Here is a 12,460-nt window from a genome sequence, read left to right as displayed (position 1 = left end):
ATATTATGTTTTCACTACAACTTGCTGCTACAATGTCTTTGATCTATGTGCCCACTGTGTTTATTTTATTTTATTTTATTTAGTATACAATGAATTGCTTTTATTTTGGTATGCATCACATTTCAGCATTTGTCCTGAACAGAAAGTGGAAAAACACAGCAATTTTCTAGGAAGTCAAGCCTGCCAATTTGGGGGCTCTGCTGTGCACACCCAGTGCCTTCTGAATCCCTGCTGAGGAGCCTGAGAAGCAACTGCACCAAAACCAAAGTATGCACTGAATTCAAGGTTCTTTTTGTTCCAGTCGTCAGATTCTAAACTAGATGCCAATGGGTGACCAAATGAGAGCCCTGTTTAAAATTTGTTTAGTGTTTAAAAGCAATTACGGGAAAAGAAAGTAATTCAGAGGGATCGTGTGTGCTTAAATATGGCCCTTCTCGAAGTGTTAATCACCAAGGACTTTGAGAGCTGGCAGGTGTGTGTAACCCTCGTGACTCCTCTTACCTTATCAAAACCTAAGCTAAAAAATACGCATCAGCTGATGATGACAGCAGAGGGTGGCAGGGCTAAGGGCCCCATATTCATTTCCCAGGCTCCCAAGCTGGTGGGGAGTGAATCAATGCAGTTCCAAAACTAAACGAGGGAGGTCAGAGACTCTTGCCAACCTTACCCATGGCTTCCAAAGCAAGGGAGAGTCACGGAAAGTGTCAGGTGGTGACAGTGCCAAAAGGGACTTGGTGGGGTGAGTGGGAGGAAGCAGTACCCCTGCACCCTCCATAAAAATAGGGAGGAGAAGATATGGGGGAATTTCTGAATTCCTCACTGAAGGCCAGTCTCAGAGAGGAAGGGTTATACAATCTGTTTTGGCCAAGGGCAGGACTGGAGGAGAGTGGGGAGGGACAAGGGCTTGGAAGGCAGCATCATGTAAGACTTAAAGAAAGAATCCAGGGGTGCAGGCAAAGCACCCCACACACCCAGCAGTAGTCCCACAGGCTGCAACCCAAAACCTTCGCATACACTCTAACAAACCCCAAAGAGGGAGGGCAGAACGCAGGTGAGGGGAAGGAGGAGAAGGAAGAAACCTCAGGCCATGTAATCAGAGCAAGGTGATTGTGCGATGTGCCTTGTCATAGTTCAGTTAGATGTGCCCCACCAGTTACAATGGGAATCAATTGAAATACACTTTCTTGATCCCAGAAGTTCAACTATTCGGACAGTAGTTACACTTAACAGGATGACTTGTTATAGAAAACATGTATATCTCAAATGAACAAAAAATTAGTATCATTTACAGTATCTTAAGATAAATTACCTTTGGGAACTTCCTTTCCAGTACTTTGAGGTCTACAAGACATATCTAGAAAATTTATTACTGTGGAAAATGAAGACTGCTAAAATTGACTGGGGGAAAGGAGAAAGGGCCTGTGATTTTTCTTTTCCATCACTTGCTGTAACACTGTCTTTCGGGCAGCTGGGGAAGTTTCATATTTTCTTTAGACATCATTAGGTGCCGAAGCTCTTGCAGAACAACTTTGATGCTATATGAATTCTGCCATTTTGCTAGCACTGCTATGGCTCTTGGATCCACCACTCCATTAGAACTATTTAACTCCATTTGTCCTAATTTTTGTTACAAATCTTACAAAGGGGAGTACTTCTGGGTATTTAGGTCCACATTCTATTTTGAAGCTGTATATATGATTTTCATAAATTGTTCTTGAAGACCAAATTATCATCCCTGTCCACCTTGTATCTTATCTTCATCATCTTCGAGACCCCAACTAACCATGTCATCTCCTACTCTTTTCTGGCCTTCCTCCAGTTTTTACAACAGTCAGAAATTGCAAAAGGCTTTTACTCCTCAGCTCATGTGACTGCCACTTTGCATCCCTGTGTCTCCAAGTCCTGCCCCTTTTCCATACTCCCACATTGTGTTTATGTACATATTTTTCATAAGAAATCAATGATGTTATTTTTTTCTAAAGGAATCGGAGGAGGGTGATTATTTGAAGATAGGTGTCCAATCTAGCAGTATTTACAATTAGAGATGATTAGAATTTTTGCAAGGGCTCTCCATATTCTCACTTTATAACATAGTTTTTAAATTTATGAAAACACTTTGAGAGAGTATTTATATAATAAGAAACAGAGGATTGACCAAATAACACTAATGAATTCCCTTCAGCATGCATCTACTCCATTGTTTTGGCAGTAAAGTCACAGAACCACCATCTAGATCTTGTTTAAACTAACAGGAAGCCTCAAACACCTTCCTGACAATAGAAAATCTCTGAGGATTTGACCAAATAAAGCCATAAGAGATACTCAAAATTTAATCAGATATCATATGACATTTGAAAAAGTTTCATGGATCTAAAGAGATAAAAAGAATATGAAATGAATGCAGGATCCCCTAAATTTTGAAGGTTTTTATAACTTGCAAAGCAGACCATTTAAATATTAAGATTGAAAGAAATGCAGAATTCAGTCAAATAACATAGCATTTTGAAGGGACATTTCAGATTTCCATGAATGGAACTGGAAAACAGACTTCTGGGGCTAATAGTGCTATGCCTCTTAATAGAAGATACCATAAATGGGGCTTAGGGTGCCCCATCAATGTCAGGAATAAGAACCTAGACAGTATTCTGTCACATGTCTCTGGTTATTATACCATCATAACCAACTTGCAAAGGTATCTTCCCAATTGCTTGAGATGGTAAAATAGTTTATTTAACAAACAAATTTATTTTAACCCAGGGAAGATATAAAATTAAGTATAGAAAGGCCTAAGAGAATCAAACCTCTAGTGTTAATATTTTTATGTTAAGATATCTGGGCTTTTTGTTTCCATGATTTGTAATGTTCAAGAGAATCTGTCCTATTATAATAACAAATAACCTTGTTATTCCAATTTAATATCTGTTGCTAAATAATTGATTTCAGTTTGTGATTTAAAGTTAAAAGTGTAAGTGAAACACTAATAAAAAATATTGGAACATTTATTGAAACTTAAAAATAACCATTTTAATAAGTTTAATTTATTAGATTGCTATATATTACTTGAGTACTTAAAACTTGGTCAGTCAGAAAATAAAATTACTTAAAAATTATTTTAAAGTATAGTAAATTTGTGAATTTATTTTGAAAGCTTTACTAATCTTTAAGTTTTAAATAACACCAATCAGTAATTAAAGACCTCTTCAAAGACCTCTTGTTATATTTTTCTAGATTTATAAATATATAAAGTAAGATTTGTAAGCCTAACAAAAACTAACTTCTAAAATTTCTAACTGGAATAAACTTAATATTAATTATTATTATTATTTTTTTTTTTTTTTGAGATAGAGTATCACTCACTCTGTTGCCTGGGCTAGAGTGCCGTGGCGTCAGCCTAGCTCACGGCAACCTCAAACTCCTGGGCTCAAGCAATCCTACTGCCTCAGCCTTCCAAGTAGCTGGGACTACAGGCATGTGCGACCATGCCCGGCTAATTTTTTCTATATATTTTTAGTTGTCCAGCTAATTTCTTTCTATTTTTTTAGTAGAGACGCGGTCTCACTCTTGCTCAGGCTGGTCTCGAACTCCTGAGCTCAAACGATCCACCAGCCTTGGCCTCCCACAGTGCTAGGTTAATACTAATTTTTAAACAGAAAATTCTGTTTAATTTTGTGTGCACATACACACAAGTTTTAAACAAAATCCACAAAAACATCTGTAAGGTCACATCCAAAAAAATGACTTTTATGATACAGAGAATTTGGATCTTTTTTTCCTTAGAGGCACCTAATCTGCCAGGGCTATATAACAAAAAGTAAACAAGAATTGTTTGTAATTAGCAATGGAATAAACAAACTGTGTCATAATTTCTACAAGAGAAATTACCTGACTACATTCATTTTTTTTTCCTCTTGAATTCAATAAAATTTAATTGTATGGACCTTGTAACATCACGTGCTATTAATTATCTCGCTTGCCTTCTGTATTCTAACTGCATTTCACATGGAATTTAGTAAATACAAATTTTGGAAATAATAAGTATATGCAAAGTTGAAGCCATATTATCCATTGTTTGGGGGACAGTAGTTCATCAGTTAATGGCAAACAAACAAACAAAAAGACGAGCCCAGGAGTTTAAGGCTGCAGCAAGCTACGATCATGCCACTGTAACCCAGCCTGGCTGACAGAGCATAACAGAGCAAGACCCTATCTCTAAAAAAAAAAAAAAAAAAAAAATTATCATACATTTACCTTTCTTTACATATAGGCACATTTTTATTATAAATCAATAAATGAGTATTCTCCAGAAATTCATTATCTAGAATTTCCAGTTTTATTTCCTCAAAGTGGTCCAAGAATATAAAGATACTAGCAAAGCAATCAGAGTACAAAAACTGTCAGTGGGTATGCCTTATCTTGGTCTTTCATCTTCTTGCTCATACCTAGAGAGCCTTTTTTTAGTGACACACCTTTATCAAGTCCTTCCATAGTATTCAACACGGTTTTCATAGAAACAAAAATAGATCCTCTACCGTATCTAGATGCATAACTAGATACGCACATATATCGTGATATGTAATGGAAATGTATATTATCTAATCCTAGGGAAATATAACCTTATTTCTATTTCTGACCCCGTATCAACAGCATAAATAGGTAATTTTATAATTTAATTTGTCCCAACTGATTTCTACCCATTTTGCTGTGTCCAGAAAATCTGCAACAACCAAAAGAAGAAAGGAAAGAAGGAAGAAAGGAAGGAAGAAAAGGCATCATGAGTTTTAGCATCATTATTTTTCTATGTTATAATGGGCAATATTGAATATCATTTATACAGGGGTTGTATGCTATGGACAGCTCATACAGGCTTACAAGAATACATTTGTAAATTTGGAAACCAGTTATTAAGCACAGCCATTATCAAAACTTTAGTTATATAAACTAAATAAATTACAGTGAAAGCAAAGGGAACACTCTAAACTTATCACTTCCTAATTATTTTAATGCATTTTACTGTTATCTATGCTTTTGAGGTTATTCATATTTATTATGTCTTTGTGGTGGAAATATGGAATACTTACTATCACTTCTCAACTCTACTTTCAGTGGTGTCACATTGGTACCTTGAAACTGGCCGTGGTGGAAGTATTTATACCATAGAAATCAGCAAATGCAAGAAATCAAGTTTTGCTTTTGCAAGGTGTGAAGGCATAGCTATTAAACAATCACCAGCACACGATTGTATGTAGAGCATAATATATGACTAAAATATATTATAAATATATTTTTGTCATATTCTTAAATATTTAAAGTAGTTTTTGGAGACTGAACTTTCAAAATACCTCAAAAAGTTAATTTCTAAATGTGTAGCCCAACTGTACTCAAGAAGGAAAAACTAGTACTTTGGCAGGCTCAATGAGAAATCAATAAAACATCCTGCCTTCCAGTCCAGACTTGACTCATTAAATTACATTCCACTAATTGTCAAAAATAACTGTCAGCATATATTTTCAATCATTGGATGAATAAATTCATTACATATGGAACTTTTACCGACAGAATTAAGAAAATTCCTACAAGATCACACAGAAATGTACGTGGTATAAAATACAAAAAATAACAGCTCCTTCAACCTCATACTCCTATGCTCATCACTTTTGTTTCTCAAAAAGATACTTTATTTACCTGCTCCAGACTTTCATTGGGCTGACTGGAACAATGGGGGGAGAATTTTGCCTACAAAATCTAAACTGATTTACATAAGAAAGAACATAGTTCTACTTGGGAGAAAATAGTAAGAAAACAAATGATCTGGAAGAAAGTGTGGCAATGTCATAGGCTAGAGTTTTGAGAGCTACAGGGAAAGAAATTTGAGAAAAAGCTGCCACTATGAGTGGGACTTTAGGGAAGGAGATATGAAACATTTTTTACTTTAATAGTAATATCACAATAAACATTTATTTATTGTTAATTATGTACCAGGTACTATTGTAAGTGGCTTACATATATGAATTCAATTTAATCCTCACAACAACCCTGTAAGGTATTAATATAATCTTAGCATTCTCCACTTTACACAGGAGAAAACTATGGAACACAGATGGTAAGGACCTTGCCTGAGGCCAATCTGTTAAAAAGTGGCAGAGTTGAATTCATAACCAGGCTCTGAGCTCATTCATGTAACTATTATCCTATAGACAGTTCACTTACAAAATATGCTTTATTGCCATCTCAAAAATATTTACAGAAAACATCAATAAAGACATTTTGCTTTTTGAAACTTTTGTAATTAAGATTTGTTTCTTTCAGTCGTGTTAGCACATTGGAACTGGCCTCATGGAGTACAGTTTCACTCAGATTACATAAGCAAAAGTAAAAGAATCTGAAAACCAGGACGGTGGCATTTAAAGAAAATTAAATATAAAATGAATTGTGCTACTTAATGTGCTATGGCTAAGAGTTGAAAATTCAGTAAAATTTGTTGCAATATGCAGTTTTTACCATTTATAGGTATACAATTTTGCACACCAAAAACCTTTACAAATGGTATAATACTCTTCTTTTAATAATAGGAGTTATAAGAGGAAAACCTTGTATGCTGGATAAGATTCAAGAAATATAAATTCAAAGTTTATTTTGCATTAGGTAAGAACTCATGAAAAATAAAACCTAACCTTTCTAGGCATACGCTGTCCTTGGGAAACCATCCACTTAAGCTGGTTGTGGACGAAAGCCCAGGGTCTATGACATGCACCTAAAGGTTTATGTCCTGTAAATGCTGTAATTTAGTTAAGTGGCTACTCCATTTAAGCATTAGCAGCAGAGTACCCATTAAAGTCCAGAGGGACAGTAAGAGATGAACCTGGACTCAGAAAAAAAGCAGAGTCTAGAATAATCACCTGAGATTAGAATCTCTGCCTCTTGTACCATCTTCCTCCATGCTCTCAAATTCTTTTAGTCTTTGTCTATAAAGGGGAATGCTATTTCATCAAATCTAAGACATCACTAATTTTTAGATGCACCACTGGTTGGTGTAGAGCTAATTTTTAAAAAACAACCATTTAAACTGACAAAATGCTTTCTTATAATTTAGAATTCGTAATTCTAAATAATTTATACTTGTTGAAAAATTTAGACATGAAGACATGTGTTCCTTCATTAAAGGAAAATAGAATAAAAAATAAATTGGTAAGAGAATTTCTTTTTCACAGAATCTTACTCTTTTGCATCATTTCCAACAAAAAGTCATCGATAGCTTTGTTTTCCCGTAAAATATCACCTTCAATGCTATCCAGAGCTTTGGTAATACTCTTACAATATAGCCCAATATTGTTGTCTTTGGGGTCTTCTTTCAAGATTCTGACATTCTTCAAGTTTTGGTACTGGTGCTTTCTTAATTTTAACTGATTCTGACAATGTAAGAGTTTGAGTAACAATCAAGACTTATAAGCCTTCCTATTAAGGTCTTTAAATCGTTTATGACTGAGTGATTGAGACATTGAGGGCTTTATATGCCATATTTTACAGAAGCAACAGGCAAGGTCAAATACGGGCAAGCAATAACACATCGTCGCTTCCACCTAATCAGAGTCCTTTTTAAGATTCCATCAATTGAAAGACACATCCCATTTCAGAAAAGTTAAAATGTGGAAAATGTGCAGCTTAGAATCAATAAAATGAAGTGTTCAAGCTGCCCTAAATTAAATTGGGCAAGCCAAATTATAAGTTTTGACACAATTCCTTAGTCCTTAGACTGCTGTTAATGTAACCTGTCTGTGTGACTTTCCCTCTCATAAGAACACCAGCCTTCCCGTCCTCATCATCCACTATGTTGGAGTCACCTACCTTGCCCTCAATGGCTGAGTCTAAAGAGTTTGTAATGTCAGCAAAAGTTGCTTTCCCAATGTGCCCTCCCTTGCGTGGAATACACTCTATAAACCCTGTCTTGTTCTCTCAGAAAAGGATCCAATTTTTTTTATACGAAGTAGTAAAACACATAATAAAATAGTATCCTACTTAAAGTTGAAGAATGCAAGTTCTATAATCCCTTCTCTAGAATCACAGGACTGATGTGTTTCAGAATACTTATTTTTTTAATTTTATAAAGATAATACGATACATAGCATATGTTATGTAACCCCAGTGGGGTCTAGGGTGGCACTCTGTAATCAAACCTGTTAATATTTCTGTACTGAAATGTATGAAAAGAAGAATAAAGACTATTATAATAGAAAAATCTGAGGCACAATAAAATTTTAAAGAGTTTATTTGAGTAAGAAGCAATTCATGAATTGGGGAACACCAAGCCAAAAGAAGTTTAGTGTTCCAACGACAAAGAGTTAGAGGCAAATGTTTACAGGGTGAATGAAGAAACAAAGAAATTATTTGATTGGTTGCAGCGACAAAATTGCCTTTTCTGGTTTACCTTGTTGAGAAGTCTCTAGTCACATAATCATACGTTAGTTGGCTGCTCATGATTGGCTGAGGTTAAGTTTTGCTTCCGTATAACATAAGCATTTACCAGAAATGATCCAAGTTAAGTTTCACTTATGTTTGCAGTTTAAGCAAAGCTAAGGCTATATTTAAAGCCTAGTTAATTTTGTCTGCTCAGGAATTCTTCAGGCCCAGTCTCCATTTTAATTTTGCTTTAACACTATAAATGACGTTCCTTAAATACAAGCTGGATTTTGCTACCAAATTAGATCAGATCAGGTGAGTTTTGCCACCAAGTGAGCTACACAAATCTGTTAGTTTTCCAAGCTAATGGAATTCAGAATTGCAGACATGGTGTTGTGGACATATAGTAGGCATAAAGAATCCGGTTTTTGCACAGACTTTTAGGCAGGAGCTAGAAGGTGAGTGATATTTTAGAAGGATGAAGGAAATGACGAGTTTTCTCAGTTCCAAGTAATCAGATCACATTGGGAGAAATGGAAGACATCCATGTGTAAGATCTGCTGTGTTGCTCTGAGAGATTTCCTCACCGCATAATCTTCCTCCATAAATATCCTTATCTCAGTAAGTGGTATCATGAACCATCCAGTTGCTCAAGATAACTGCCTTTTTATTGTCCTTGATTCCTTTCTCATCCCTCCTCATAAAACCTACTGTGAAGTCTTATCAATTCTGCTTCCAGAGTATGCCCTTGTGGGGCCTCTACGTGATAGGGCCTATGTAACATCCATCTCCATAGCTAGTGTCTCAATCCAAGCCACAGCATGTCTTCTCTGAATTAAAATAACCTCCTAATCAGTCTTCTATTTCTACTCTTACTTCCTTGCCACCATTCTCCACACAGCAACCAGGGTAATCCAATCGAAAATCAGATGATCTCATCTCCCTGCTTAAAAATCCCAAAACTCCCACCATGACCAACAAGGCTTTCCATGACCCAGACTGTTCCTCCTCACTTCACTTAACTGTGCATTATTTACCCTCCTCAGCTTTCTTTCTGTTCTGCAAATCAACAAGCTCCTTCCTTCTTTAGTGCTTCTGCATTTTCTGCTTCCTCGAGAATGCAGCTGGAGACATTCCTTCTCAGAAGCTTTGTCTTGCTGGCTCCTTCTCCGCCTTCAGTTGTCAGCACAGATATCAGTTCCTCTGCCAGGACTTCCCTGGTTCCGAATCTGAAGTACATCTAATTCCTAATCTCTCAAGGTATGACCTTGGTTGATTTTCTTCCAAGTACTTACCATCACTTGAAGTTATCTTGGCAAATTGTTTGTTTACTTATTTATTGGCCTGTGTCTGCCTTCTAGAACATAACTCCACACAGGCAAGGACTGTTCACCATTGTCCCTCCACCCTCCAGACTTTTCCCTGGCACATAGCAGAAGCTCATTAAATATATTTCAAATGATTCAAGGAAAGCCAAGTAATTGATAGTTTAACATGTTAATTCTATTATTGCAGTCATTCAAATTACTAGTGTTCCTGGTTCACCTAGGTTGTGCTCAAACAAATAGAGGTATCTATGAATATCTAAAAGAATGAGGCTGTGTCCAGAATGCCAGAGCATGGAGATATTTCTGGTTAATTTGATATTTTGGCTACCTAAATCAGTACTATGGGTCTATAATTTGGATTATATTTAATGAGTGTTTTCTATAAGCCATAGTTGCTGTAGGTGAATGTGTGTGTAAATATATATATGCATATGTATAATATTTTTAAATATTATTTTATCCTTCCATCAACTCCGAGAAGATTAAGTGACTTACCCGATATTTCATATCTAAAATTCAGTGGAACTTAGATTGAATCTCAGATTCCTCAGAGTACAAACATAAGGGAATGAATGTCACCACTTAATTTACATTGAAACAATTTGCAAATTTGACCTTCTTTTGATAATTCAAATACAATTATGAAAATATTGCTATTCTATAGAAAATTTAAAAAACAGTTATTTGAGCTCTATGGGTTTTGAAGCATATGGAGAGAGAGTTAAATGTTCTGGTATGATATTTTTAAGAGTATTAAGCCTCTTTTGGTGAAGAAAATCCAGATTATGTATCAGGATAAAATACTTTTATACAATTCAATTGAAACTATAAAAAAAGGTGTATTGCAACCAAATTGATATAGACAAGTCACCTGAATAGACCAGCAGGGTGATCAAGATGGAAGCTTCAAACTGTCTCATAGGCTATTTATACACCTATTTAAGGCTGTCCTGTTATATTGGACTAAATAACATTTTCTTTCTCTTATTTTCTCATTATTATGTTGCAGTAAAGTGTATGTTTCCTCAAAATAACATTCACACACCAAAAAAATAGAATTTTAAATCAAAAAGTTGTCTTGAGGTTTTATTTTCAATTCTTCCTGTCAACACTTCTTAAAGCTGACTATATTTGGTGAAACGTCTTTAGTAAGTGTGTAACAACCCTTTCAGCTAAAACTATCCCTATTAATATTAACAACTAAAGTCTGGGGTGTGATTGTAAATGACTTTTCATATGCCAAAAGTATTTTATTTTTTGAAGGTCAAATATTTTTTAATAGACAAGTTACAACTGTGTATATTTATCGTGTACAATGTGTTGTTTTGAAATATGTATATATTGTGGAATGACTAAATTGAGCTAATTAACATACATATTATTAATTCACATGCTTGTCTTTGTTTGTGTGGGGAGATCACTTAAAATCTACTCTCTTAATGATTTTCAAGAATACAATGCATTGTTATTAACTATAGTCACCATGCTGTAAAATAAGTCTCTTGAACTTATTCCTCCTGTCTAACTGAAATTTTATATCCTTCAACCAACATCTCCCCAACCCCTGCCCCCAGTCTTTGGTAACTGTCGTTCTACTCTCTACTTCCAAATCCTTCTTTAATGGGTGGCTTTACACAATGGCTATAATCATTCCATAAAGCAACTTAAAAGAATTCATTTCAAAAAACATTACCTAAATTAATTTTAAAATAAAGCTATTTTTAATTATAAAAACCAATAATGCTAAATATAGAAAATTTAGGACTTCTGAATAATTATCCAAAACATTTGTGTCTCTTCAGTTTTTTAAAAGAATCTTAAAATGCCAAGGAATAAAGATTAATTTTCTGAAAGACACAAGAGAAAGAAATCTAAACAATCCAGATATAAGTTCCATGTCCACGTAAAAATTATTGCATCCATAGTCATAACCTTAGAGGAAAAAATGCATATTTGAAAATTCTTTAATAGTTGTATTGACCTTATTATACGATCATACTATCATGCACCAACCACTGTACTTCAATGATTTTCGGTAACTTCATTTTACTAGATCTATGTTTCCCTGTTTCTCAGTTTCCCTTGAGACCACTACGCATTGCAGTGAAAGCTATCTTTGCAAGAGGCGCAGTTTGTGACTGATACAGAGAATGTAAGTCAGTCTGAGTAGGACTTATTTTGAGTCCTAACCTATTGATTGAAAGAAGGAGGGCTGGAATTTATCCAGCACCTCCCATAAACTAGGCTGTATCTTTTATCAGCATTTCAAGAAACAGGATTTGAGGCTCAACTTCTAAAGTTCCTCCATAGGGAGGGTATCATTGACATTCCTTATTGCATGTAATCCTCTTAATAACCCTGTCTGTCAGGTTCTGTTATAGTTCTCATGTTACACATAAAGATACCGAAGCTCAAACAAACCAGTCGGGGATGGGCAAGGGTTTGAACCAAAGGTTCATTCTGTTATATTTATCATATTTCCTTTCCAAAGACTGGAGAACTGAGAAACTTAGAATTAAAAAGGGCAAAGATAATGATTTTTAGTCATTTTATGCCTAAAGACTGAAGAGAAAGAGAGTATGTGTGCATGTGTGTAGAGAGAAAGAGAGAGAAGACAGACAGATAGATACACAGGTGGTTTTGGTAGAAAATACCAAGTTTTAAGAACAAATATAAAAAATGTAAATATAAAGATTAAAGATCAAAAGGATTAATGCCATGATTGCTTATTCAGAAAA

General features: G+C 35.1%; 1 pseudogene; it reads right to left on the bottom strand.

The window, feature by feature from the left end:
* Window positions 1-1,438: 1,438 nt before the first annotated feature.
* On the bottom strand, window positions 1,439-1,867 carry LOC138382444 (ubiquitin-conjugating enzyme E2 variant 1 pseudogene; annotated as a pseudogene).
* Between the last annotated feature and the right edge of the window lie 10,593 nt (window positions 1,868-12,460).

The sequence above is a fragment of the Eulemur rufifrons genome, chromosome 4, assembly GCF_041146395.1.
Source record: "Eulemur rufifrons isolate Redbay chromosome 4, OSU_ERuf_1, whole genome shotgun sequence".
Lineage (NCBI taxonomy): Eukaryota > Metazoa > Chordata > Mammalia > Primates > Lemuridae > Eulemur > Eulemur rufifrons.
Note: the sequence above shows the minus strand (reverse complement) of the source record. Positions and strands in the feature narration are given on the sequence as shown.